At 36.1% G+C, this 12,863-nt stretch overlaps 1 long non-coding RNA gene across 2 annotated transcripts in view; it reads right to left on the minus strand.

Annotated features, from left to right (window-relative positions):
- LOC138164484 (uncharacterized) overlaps positions 1-9,168 on the minus strand; it is a 38,210-nt gene extending 29,042 nt beyond the window's left edge. Inside the window, exons 1-2 of one of the 2 annotated variants that reach the window (XR_011169076.1) lie at positions 9,021-9,168; positions 3,539-3,679 (exon numbers count right to left, since the gene is read on the minus strand). This is a non-coding gene — a long non-coding RNA (uncharacterized lncRNA). The remainder of the gene's footprint in view (positions 1-3,538; positions 3,680-9,020) is intronic. The other variant, XR_011169077.1, reaches the window with a different exon arrangement.
- Between the last annotated feature and the right edge of the window lie 3,695 nt (positions 9,169-12,863).

Here is a 12,863-nt window from a genome sequence, read left to right on the forward strand (position 1 = left end):
TGGGTAATTGGGGTTAAGTGACTTGCCCTAAGTAGCACGGCTAGTAAGTGTTAAGTGTCTGAGGCTAGATTTGAATTCAGGTCCTTCTGACTCCAGGAACAGTGCTCTATTCACTGCACCACCTAGCTGCCCCCATCCTTCATTTGCAAAGAGAGTTAATGATATTACTTATTGATATCTTGACTTGTTTTGAATTGGATTTAAGTGAGGCAGATTTGCACAAAGGCATCAGCCACACTCTTCTAGTCACAGAAATTCTGTGACAGGACTAAAGTCAAGATGACTGAGGATGGCTCAGGATGCAGTGGATGATGTTGAAGTCTTTGATGTCTGACCAATCTCTAAGTCCTCCACAGGGTCTGCTTCAATAGCTTATGTAGTCATTGGCACAAATTGTTTTCATCCTCCCCTTCCTCCAGAGGAAATCTCCATGTGCTTGGGGTAGACACACTCCTGACTCACTGATGGATCTGAGACCTGTTGGTATGCAGCCAAACTAGATTGCCATCCAGACACCCAGGCTTTATAAAATCTGTTTTGCTTCTTCAGTCTAAAGATCAATTGATCACTCCTTGTGCCTTGCTGTTGACCTCTCACATATGTCATGTCTCTTCCAATTAGAATATGAGGACTTATGACAACAGAAACCATCTCACTTATTTTGTATTCTCTGAACTTAGCGTAATATTTTGTACACATTAAGTACTTAATAATTACTTTTATATTAACTCACTTTCTGTGGAACTAGAGAAAAGTATCTAATCTTGATAAAAATTTATTCTTTTTTTTTCATTTCCTCTCCTTCACTTAACTTCTCAGACTGATTATTTTCCAGCTTTTAATGGTTCACCTTTTGCTAGGGGCATAGATGATCTAAGAATATGGTTTCTTTCTCCCTATGATGCTTCCTAAAATTTTAAACATCTGTTGTCTGGGTTTTAGCAGCAAAGACCTCTTGATATACATAAATAAAAGTACTGATTAAAATAGGGCTTTGGCTCACTATTTCAAAGCAAGATAAATTAGTGGTAAATAGAACTTGGAAGCAAGAAAGGAAAAAAGCACAGAAGATTTTGGTGTAGTTCATGCCTTATCTTCTGTGCATTGACCTGATCAAATCAATATCTTAGAGCAAACATGGTGAAAACAATCCTTACAGAAAGATATATTCTACGTCCTTCCTCATTTTTACCTATATAGTAAGATATTGCATGAATCTTGGAAGCAGAAAGCCTTTGCCTCTTGAAGATGATAAATAGTATAAGATCTCTTCCAAATCTAAATCCTATAGTCCTAGATATTTTGCAATTAAACCACCATGTGTTTCAAAAACACCATGTATTTCAAAAACAAGAGCCTTTTAAAAATATGTGAGGTGCTCAATAGAAACATACTGAAATATGTTTATATGTACTGAAAAAGGACCTCTAACTAATAGGGCCAAAGCAGTTATTGCTGCTGTTGTTCTCTGCTTTTTTTTTAAGTACTTCATTCCTCAATTATGTTTTTTGTTAGAATATCTCAAAGTTTTCTGAAATTGTTAAGCATTTACGTTCTGGGGATTCAGGTGAGAGAATGAATATTGGAGGTAAAGTGATTGTCAGATGTTACCATAGGCAGGAAGAGAGGATTCCAGGATGTGAGATTTTTGAAACTTTCCTTCTTTATTAAGTCTCCCTTTCTATTATTGGCAATTTAGGCTGTCTTCAAAAGAAATAAGAATAGCCACATATGGATGCCTTCTACTCTAGCTGAATCACATTTACCAGTAAAACATACATTAGCTTGAATAATGTACACTTTTAAAATGCTTTTGTAAGTGTAAAATCTTTTTTATATGTATACATTCCATATCCCCAAATCTTTGAGGAGTATCCAATTGATCCACTAGCTTTTCAAACTATAGCGACTGAAAATAAAGAATCACTCATTTTGAGAGCTGGAAGAAAATCTAATCTCCATGAATATGTGACTCTGTAGTCTAATGGTATCAAACTTAAATAGAAACAAATCCCAGTAAGCAGCATATTGGCTTAGAAAATTGCAAATGAACATTTTCTGTGTTGTATTAGATTTTTATTTATTTTGTTAAACATGTCCACATGACATTTTTATCTGATTCTGGCCTTACTTGGGAGTTTTGCAGGGGGAAAGGTGTCCAGCAGACCATGAGTTTGACATCTCTCTAAATAATCCCTTCATTTAACAGGTGAGAGAAATGAAGCTTATAGGTTTACATTGATTTGCCCAAAGTTACAAAAGTGGTACAAGAACCTAGGCCTGTTACCTCCTAGTACAGGGCTTTCCTCCCCACTATTACAAATCCTTCCTTTGAAAGGGTGTTTCAGTGCTGAAAATATGGATGAAATGTTTCCACGTGTCTTAGACATTCCTCTTATGCCAGTTTTGGTTATTTTAATGATAAACAAGGATGAGGGCCTTTAGCTGACTAAAGAAATAGGACAACAATAAAATTGAAGGGACAATTTGTGATAGAGATTATGCTTTGATTAAGTTAGAAACAATGAAACTTTATGCCAGGATTAACCAAAACTAAACCTGTATAAATCCAGTAGCCCTGAGAGAAGACTGGGAAATCATAGCTTTTCTGGCCTCTACACTTTGTTTGTAAAGAGGAGACTAGACCCAATGACTTAGAAGTCCCCTCCAACTCTAAATGTAATGAATAAATATGATGACCTCCTCTATACTGGCATTGTTACATTTTAGCGACCATATTTAAGTAAGATATTGACATTTTCAAGAGACTACATGCTATAGAGGATAGAGTCAGCCTTGGAGTCAGGAAAACATAGAGGCAAGTCCTGTGTCTGGCACATAATAAATGTGTACTCCTGGGCAAGTCAGTTAACATCTCAATGCTCTCACACCACTCTTCATTACTACAAGTAGCAGAGCTTGTCTACATGATAGAAGGGATTTCCTCACCAGAAGTACCATAAAGTGACAAAATCAAAAGTCATCAGATCCCAACTCACCAAAATGTGACATAATATTTTGGATCAAAAAAAATATTAAGGTAGATTAGGTCCCTGGAATTTATTCTAGGTAAGAGTTTGCCCCTAAGAGGGGATTTCTGTACTTGACAGTCTATACTTTGAAGAAATATTAACTCTCCTCCCTTCCTGCCCTCCCCTCCCCCCAATCTAGTTACTGTCACCGTCTCAGGAATTTATTATAATTAAACTAACTTAATTTACTTTAGGTTATTCATGAGGAACTTTGAAGCTCAAAGCTACCCCTCATCTATGTAGTTTCCAGCCATTCAGTTGTGTCTGACTCTTCATGATTACAGGCATGACAATGACGTCCGTGGTGTTTTCTTGGCCAGGACACTGAAATGGTTTGCCATTTCCTTCCCCAGTACTCCTCATCTATACCAAAGGAGAATTGCTCATGAACACATAGGTTATATGCACTTAGAAAATTTGTCTTTGGAAAAGTCACTTGAGCTGGGTATGTTGGTAGGACAAAGCTATAGTACCTGCTACTGAGGAGGCTAAAGATAGTGGATCACCTGAATTCAGGATTTCTTTGTTGAAGCAGTGTTAAGCAGTTAGATGTTCCCACTGAAATCTGGTATCAATATGGTGAACACACTAGAGAGAAAACTGGTCCAGATCAGAACTCCTTTGCAGATCAGACCCATGAATGACAGCTGTACTTCAAGTCAATGGTATGAGATGGGAGACAGAGAGGGAGAGGGGCAGGGAGAGAAGGGAAGAGAAAGAAAGGAAAGGGAAGGGAAGAAAAAATGATGAAAAAAATTTTATTGAAAAGCAAATGATCTCAACATTTGTCTTTTTTTAATTAAATAAAAATAAAACGGCACCTAAGGAAAAAGAAAACAGAAGAAAGAGTTTTGATCTGACTAGAACCACGTCTTCAATTCCCTTAAACTAAACTATAGCTAAAAGTATTCTGAAAAGGTTTCATTTATTAATACCACATGTGGTTTTCCTGGCATTATGAGCTCTGGAATTACCAATGTAAGGTTGCCATGGTTTTGTTCATCTAACTATAAACAGGAAGTAAAAGAAATCCCTCAGCTAAGCCTATTTTCATTATATTCCCTCAGTCAAAATTTTGCACCAGAGAGGTGTGGTGTAGCTGAATCTTTAAAGTTAACTTCTTTTTACTAGCCATTTATGTTTCCATAATAGCAATATGACCAATCATGTTAATAAATTCAATTAAGCAAATTTAAAAAAAGTAAAATTCCTACTGAGTGAAGAATGTCATCAATTAAATCTTTTAATTGAATAACAAAAAAAAGTAAAAACAAATTTCTAATTAAATCTCATGGAAACTTCTTGGGGAGTGAGAGACAGTAATTCCATCCATGCTTCATCATCACAGGACCTTAGAAGGTCTCTTATCAACTGACCCTTCACTCTCCTATGACAGGCATAATTTCAGCTCCAACTCATCTTATCCTTGTACTCTAGACTCAATGTGTCCTCTCCATAGTAGCCTTAACCCTAGCCTACTTAAGTAGTTTCATCACTGCACATTCCATACCACTTGGCCCTACTGTTTCCTTGTATGCTCTGGAATCGTTATTCTATTATTAACTGACTTTTTTATTCTATTCTTTCACTTGACACTTTTCCTGTATTCCTGTGGCATTGGAAATTTGGCACTCCCCAGTAAATATTTCATCCATTGACACCCATTTCTCTAGCCTTCATCTCAGCAAAGAACTTTGCCTTTTACTTTAATGAGAAAATAGAGGCCATCCCTTGACAACTCATCATCATGTCTTCCTTAATTCCAATCTCATAAAGAGTTTGGATTTTTCTTTGCAAAACTAACCTTTCCCTTTATGTTTATTATTTCATACCATCTCTTCTAGGATACTATCTCCTCAATATTTTCCTCTTTTTCTTTTCCCTTTGGTCTCATCTTTACTATCTCTTTTGTGGACACATATAAACAAACCAAGATATTCAGCATTCTTTAAAAACATTCATTTGACTCTACAATTCCTTCAAGGTACCATCCTATATAACTTCCCTCTTTCACAGCAAAACTCTTAAGATGAATTGTTTCCACTCATTGAATTCATTTCCTCACTTCTAGTACTACTCAATTCTCAATCCTTCATAATTTTACTTCCAATCTCATCCCTCAATTGAAATTACTTTTGTGTTTATATGTGTGTTTTGTTGTTATTATTCTTGTCATTTTTCACTCATGTCCAACTTTCCATTTCCCTATTTTCTTGGCAAACATACTGAAGTGGTTTGTCATTCTCTTCTCAAGTTCATTTCAAAGATGAGGAATGCATTTCAATGCAATGCAATTCAAAGATGAATTATCAAAGATGATGCCAACAGAGTTAAGAGACTTGTCCAGGGTCACATAGCTTGGAGACTGTATTTGAATTCATGAAGATGAGTCTTTCTGGTTCCAAGCATAGTGCTCTATTCACTGAGACACATAGTTGACCAAATAAATCATATATTTATAACTTGGAAGAACCTCAGAGACCATCTAGTCTAACTTCTTCTTTGACAAATGAGATAACTGAAGTCTGGAGACATTAAGTGAATATTCTCAATGCTTACTTAAGAGAATCTCTCACATGCTAAATTGAATTATTTTTTATGACTTCTCATCTATCTTGACCACTGTGATACTTTTGATGGGGGAGGGGGCATCTCCAGTCATCCTGATCTGTATCTTGCCACTGGACCCAGATTTCTCTGGAGGAGAAAGTGGGAGTGGTGACTTTGCACAGATTTCCCTTACTTAAATTCAATTCACTTGCAAGTCATGGCATCACCTTCCATATATGTGTGTGTGTGTGTATATGTGTGTGTCTATGTATATGTATATGTGTGTCTATGTCTATGTCTATGTCTATGTATAGAGAGAGAGAGTGGACACACATGGTGCTGTCCAGTCATTTTTCAATCGTGACTAAGTCTTGCTTACCCCATTTGGATTTTTCTTGGCAAAGATAGTAGAATGGTTTGCCATTTCCTTCTCCAGCTCATTTAACAAATTAAGAAACTGAGACCAACAGGGTTTAGTTACTTGCTCAGTTAGTCACACAGTTAGTAAGCGTTTGAGGCCAGATTTGAACTGAGGAATATGAGTCTTTCTTACTCCAGTATGACACTGTACCACCTACTTCCCCCAACACACATATACATATTCATACACTTACATGTACATATACATACATATATATTCCTAGACATTCTGCTGAGATCCAGCTTCCACTTGAATCACCCAATGTATAAGATTCACATAAGAAACACATATTTTTCCTCTAAAACATATCCATTATTTAAGGTCTCCTTTAAGTGGCCCAGTTTTGCAACTTCAGGGTCATCTTTGGGTCTTAAGACTTTCTCCCTCAACCTTTACCTTCAATCAACTGCCAAATCTTGTTGATCTGACCTTCATAATACTCTCACATTCCTCACTTTCTTTACTCACACAGACCCCTGTTTAGTCCCTCACCAGCTCATACCTCAACTATTGCTTAATTGATTTCCTTGTCTCCAATCTCCTCCTTTTCCAGTTCATCTGCTAACTGATCATTTCTACCACACAGATCTGACTGTGTCTCCATAGAGTAGAAATAAAAGTTTCCCTTTTACCTCTAGAACAAAATATGAAATGTTCAGACTAAAACTTAAAGCCTCCCATTATATTAATACCACCTACCTTTCCAGTTAATCCCATATTCTTCACCTTTCTGAATTCATGTTTCCAAACATTCTGGTTCTCAGGTTATTTATTATATACAGCAATGCGTCTTTTCTCCCTATGCTTTTGCTAAGTGGGCCCTCATTTGTAGTAAGCATTCTTGCTTCTCCATCTTTAAGGAATCACCATTTTCCTTCAAAGCCCAGCTCAGATGTAACTTTCCACTGACTATAGGTTTAACCTGTTCTTTCAAGTTATTAATGCTTTCTCCTTTTAAAATAAGTTTGTATTATTTAGCATAAGTTTTGGATGTACTTTCTTTTCTTCATATTATAACTCCCTACAATAACATCACCACCAGAGAATGTAAGCTTCTTGAAGTCATAGACTATTGTATTTTCCTTACTGTATTTAAAGCTTTACATACTGAGAGAGTCACTAAGAAAGACAGTCTAGGGAGAAAGGAAGAGGGCCCAAGACAGAGCCTTAGCGAATTCTCACGCATAGTGGATAGGAGGGAGATAATGTTGAAGGAAAAAAAAATAAACACAAGAGAGACTGGTAATGTAGAAGTTGAAGTGCCTTGCCTGTATTAAGAACTTAATATAAATTAATTTCATTTATTTAATTGTAATTGAATATTTCTTCACACTTTAAGGTAACATGAAGACAGATATAAAAATTACTTCTCTGAGACTTTTTTCACTTTGACACGGGTTCAAAGAAGCCTGGCTTCTGTCTCTTAGTGACCCTGGGCAAAATAAATAGCTAAATGAATAAATAACTTTTGAATACTTGTCTAATAAGTCAAGTCTGCAATAGGGAAAAAAGACAATGATCTGTTAGTGAGAGTAGTACTCACAAAGCAAGTTTGCTTATGAGAAATAAGAGATCTTTCACATATTTGGGAAAATAAATTAAGCACAACATACCTCAAATTTTTCTTCTGGCTCCAACTGATTTTTTTTAAAGATAGGATTGCTAATATACACCTGGCTTATGCTTCAAAACATAAAAAGCTTTCAGTTCAGGTCAGTTGATATGGTGACCAAAATTTAAGATGTAAAATTTGATTTTAGATAAACTCATTCTTCTTCCTCTAAATGGGTTTACTCATTTCATCTAATCAAGGAAGGGAATAGATTCACAATAAAAGATGCATAGTTTCCCAGACAATGGATCCAGAAAGAGAAAAAAGTTTTTGCATAAAAATTTTGTGTAAATGTTGAGTGTAAATGTAGAAATATTGATTTCAAATTGGCAAATAGACCATTTATGTGTTTATTTATTTAGTTAATTCTTTATTCATTCATTCATTTTTCTGTCTTTTGCTGCAATGGCCTGGTCACCACTATTACAAATGAGTACTCACTACTCACTTGAATAATTTATATTGCTTGATTTCACAATATTTCTGCCAAAATGATATTTTTAATACGGACATATTTGGTCAACAGCCTTTCTGAGTCATTTCAATGACTAGCAGAAAATTATCTTTCTGGAGGGAATTTTCATTGAAATTATTTCAAGTTCCATTACACAAACAATCGACATATATGGTTTTTATTATCTAATAGTAAACATGACGTAGACGTATAGAATCACACACATCTTTATTATCTAATAGTTAACATGTCATAAATATAGATATAAAACATGTTAACTACTAAATAATGAAAACCACAGAAGTTGAGGTACCTAGTTCTTTGATAAGCAGTGTGTGTGTGTGTGTGTGTGTGTGTATGTGTGATATAGTAGTACAGGGTAAGATAAATGTTAGGCAAAGGATATTGAGGAAAGAAAATATCATTTAAAAGACAAAATTCAGCAACTCTGCACTCCATTTTGTTCTGGCTTGCAATTAGACCTTTGAATATAGAGAACAAGAAATATACAAAATTATTAACAGTGATCCATTAAGAATACAATGCCTTCTCAGAAGGGTTTACCCAATGAGAAAAATACATGCTTTTCTGTCTATATTATAAGGTTTGGCAGTACGTAAAGGAAGCCACAAAATAACCCCACAATCTTCTCCCTAGCTTTGTCTCTATGGAAGATTTTCAGGGTTACCTGACTCATTGTCGATTTCCTTTAGGGAAATTTTCCCTGACAACTTTAATACACAATAAAGTTTTTTCCCTCCTTGCTCTGATTTCTTATGACTCTTAAAATCTATTACATGCACTCCAGAAGTTAGTGATGTATAATTATACATTCATTATGCTCTTTTCACTTTTTCTTGTCTGTACAGTTAGAGCCTCAAGATCAATTCATGTTTTCTTTATTTCCTGAACTTCTTAGAGCATATAAGAGATCAATAAATTATTGTTTACCTGTATATAGATGAAAAAATTGTCAATTCCTTCAAGACTCATGGAAGTACATTATGTCTGTGGAGGAAATCTTTGCCTTATGAAGAAGCCTCACATACAAGCAGGTATTGAATGAACTTGAATCTAATATCTGAATCTACAAGCCCCACTGAAGAACAAATATCTTAGAAGTGAATAATTTAGTGCACAGGTGTGTGGTGGGTGTTTACACATGGAATAGGAATGAAATCAATCACCTCACCCCATTTTCATAACTAACTAAATAATCAAGCATGATATAGTTATCAGGTGAGAACATCTCTATTGAATCAATGAATCAAAGGCACTAAACTAATGTATGCCCTGGCATGTATTGTATTTCATCTAAAAAATAGTTCTCCAGTTCTGAACAGAGGGCAGCCTAATACCAGCAGCCTGTTAGTTTAGGTTCAGGTTTGGGGACAAAATGAGGCACTCATAAGTCATTGACTGGTCAATAAAAGGAGGTTTTATTTCACACTAATACAACTAGGATCTGCAACAAGAATTCCAGTGATACTTTACTTTAGCTTTGGTAGATTCAGATATTGCCATGCCCCACAAATATTATATGTGATTGGAAGCCTCGGCAAAATTCCTCTTTTTGTCCTGACCCCCAGTGTGGGGCATTTGAACGCCCATTCGTGTTCTTTCCAGAATCCAGACTACTCTGCCATGTGCTTGCCATTACCTTCTATTATTTTTGTTGTTCTTTGTTCTGGAAGTGGCCCATGACATCAGAAGTTGATGTTATGACTTATAAGTGAATTGGATTTAAGTGGAAGGCTGTACAAAGTCACCAACCTCACTTCCTCATCTGGATCTGGGTCCAGTGGCAATATATAGGTCAGAATGACTGGAGATGGGCCCCTTGCCACCACCTAAGAATCAGATAGATAACAATCTTTTCTGTCTGATTTGTCAAAGCCTCCACTATTCAGACCACTAGGAGAATTTCCCAGGACTCCTATCCCATAGGACATCCACTGTTATGGAATTAATGGTTGTTAAAGTTCAGTTTTGTATACTTCTCTTAGAATGGGTGGAACTATCAAGAAACCTGAAAAAACAACATTCCTCTAGAACCAGGACTACATAAGTGCTAGTCTCTTGGGCTAATTGGGAAGTGGGGTTGCTGGGGCTTAGGCTGGAGGTCTCAGTCTCTGTTAGAGGTGAAGTATGTTTATGAGGGGCAATAATATCCAACTAACCTGGGTGGGCACATCCTTGTATACTTAATTACCATTTAACAAGAGAAGTCTATTATGCCACATCTACTTAGCATAAGGACCCATCTTGCATCACTGAATTCGTAATAAGTAATTCTGGGTGAAGAATGAAAATATAGTCTTATATCATCGACTTAGTAACAACCAGTGTCCAATAACAGAAGAGTGACTGCTTTTCTTTTTCTTTTCTTTCTCTTTTTTTTTTTACTGTTTGGAGGGGGGAAGGCAGGGCAGTTGGGGTTAAGTGACTTGCCCAAGGTCACGTGGCTAGTAAATGTTAAGTGTCTGAGGCTGTATTTGAACTCAGGTTCTCATGACTCCAGGGTCAGTGCTCTATTCACTGTGCCACCTAACTGCCCCAAGTGACTGCTTTTCAAAAGTAGTTTAGCTAGTAAATATTTCAGGAAAGCCCTTCAGATACTTAAAGGTCATTTGATCTGGCTACTCCCAAATCTGCCAAAGACTGCTGTCTGGTCTCTGTTAATGGTTACTTCTAAAAACATAGAACCTAAAGGGTAATAAAGGCCTAAGGGGAGACATTGTTAGATGGTCTGCTTTAGGTCTTCTGTAGCTATAACATGTTTTCAGTTCCACTTGAAAGAAGCAGATTTGTAGGTGCCTCAGTAAATGGAGGCCAGCAGAATATTCAGTTGGGAATGTGAGGTCTCTAGGACCTCAAAAGTCCAATAAGCTCTATGACCTTCCTTTTATGCTTGTGGATAAGACAACATTAGTAGCTTATTCTGAACTGGATCTGGAACCAAATGGGTTCTTAACCTTCACTGTATTTCTAAGAACTTTACTGACTGGGTTGGACCTTTTTGGAATTTTCTTGGAATTAAATTCTCATCCCTTGTATTTGCTCAAAGAGGCTCAAGGTAATTATTTATAGTGAAATTAATGTCTTGAAATGAATCTGTCAACTGTATCAGTCACTTGGGCCTGTCAAAGCAAAAAGTGGGATGATGGTAAGGAAATAGAAGGGGAACTCGTGTTCTTCCGGCCATCAAGAACAATTTACAACATTTACCCAAAGCAGTCCAATGATATATATAGGGAATATTGAAACAAGTTGAAACAACTCAAATGCCCCCACTTCAACCTGCCAAACATGATCATCATAGGCTCAGATATGTCACAGATGAACTTGTCAAACTCTCCCCTTTCATGCTGAAGTTCAGGGGGTTTGTCTCCCCAGGGAGGCCTGTTCATTTGTATGCTGTGTATGTAGCTTTGTTGAGCCCTATAGTATAGGTAACAAGGCAAGTTACATCAGAAACAGACAGGCTGCCTGCTGGTAACAATCATATATTTGGCCATCATTTAGGGATCTATTTTTCCTTCATGTAATAATTAAACCTTCAGAATTTTTTGTTAAGGATCATTTGAGTCTCTCCTTTTTTCTTACCTACAAGACAGCTTGACTAAAGCATGACATGGAAGCAGACTATAACAAGACTATTTATGAGGGGTTTTGAGGCTCAAGAACTAAATACTTCCTATCAGGGAAAAATGCCTTGGAAGGGAAATTGAAAAATGAAGACTTAAGCATGTTAAACCTGTCATATAAGAACTGTTAATTATCAGGAACTAAAGTTACTCACCGTTTATTTACTTAGTCCCCACCGGACACCTGCCATACAACACACCAAGCTTCCTCAGTTTTAGGGTATGAAGTTTTTATATTACAATTAAAATTTAAAGGCAAGTCAAGCAATTTGCATGAAAATGACTTCTTAAAAGATAAAGCAAATTTAGGCCTATAGCAACAACAATAAGAAGAATAGCTCACAACTTATAAAGTCCTTTATCTATATTTATCTCTTTTTATGTTTTTTGGGAATTGATCAATTCCCTTTTGCTAAAATTAATCCTCTGAGCTTTGGGGCTATCTTATAGGTTTAGATTACTCTGCATTTCAAAGAAACCTCAGAGATCATTCTAATGCAAAACTGTCAAATTATAAATAAAGAGACCCTGTATATGACAGTGATTTTTCTAAGGTCAAAAGGTCACATAATTCAAGTCACCTGATTACCCTTACAAAGATTATCATCAAACCAAATTCATTTCTGATAAAATGAAAATCAGAAGAAAGTCGAAAAAAAAACCATACAAAAACAAATAAGCATTACTAAACCTTCCATAAAGAGTCAGATCAAATGCAATCTCTTTCATGAAGTCTTCCTTCATTCCCCCATCTGGAAGTAATTTTTCCTCATCTGACCTTGTAGATACAAAATGCTACCCATTTTGTACAGTAAGTTCAATTTTTGTATTCTAATTTGTATCATATTTATCTTATGAATATGCCTTATTTCTCCCTTATAAAATGACATCCTTGAAGGCAGATCCAAAACATTATTATTATTAATTATCATTATTTTTGTCTCCCTTGGCACCTAGTTTCTTACAAATAGAATATGTTTCATAAATGTATGCTGCTAAATCCAAGGAAAGTTAGGCAGTACTTGTAATAGTAATGGAATTTAAAGATCCCCCTGTATTAGCTTGGTTTTTGCTTCGATTGTGTTAAAACCCAGAGTCTGTAAATCCCACTTGTAGAATGGACTTGTTGACATGAAAAGAGAGGGCT

The sequence above is a fragment of the Petaurus breviceps genome, unplaced genomic scaffold, assembly GCF_028583685.1.
Source record: "Petaurus breviceps papuanus isolate PSGF00001 unplaced genomic scaffold, PetGlider_PUasm1.0 189, whole genome shotgun sequence".
In the NCBI taxonomy this organism is placed as follows: Eukaryota; Metazoa; Chordata; class Mammalia; order Diprotodontia; family Petauridae; genus Petaurus; species Petaurus breviceps.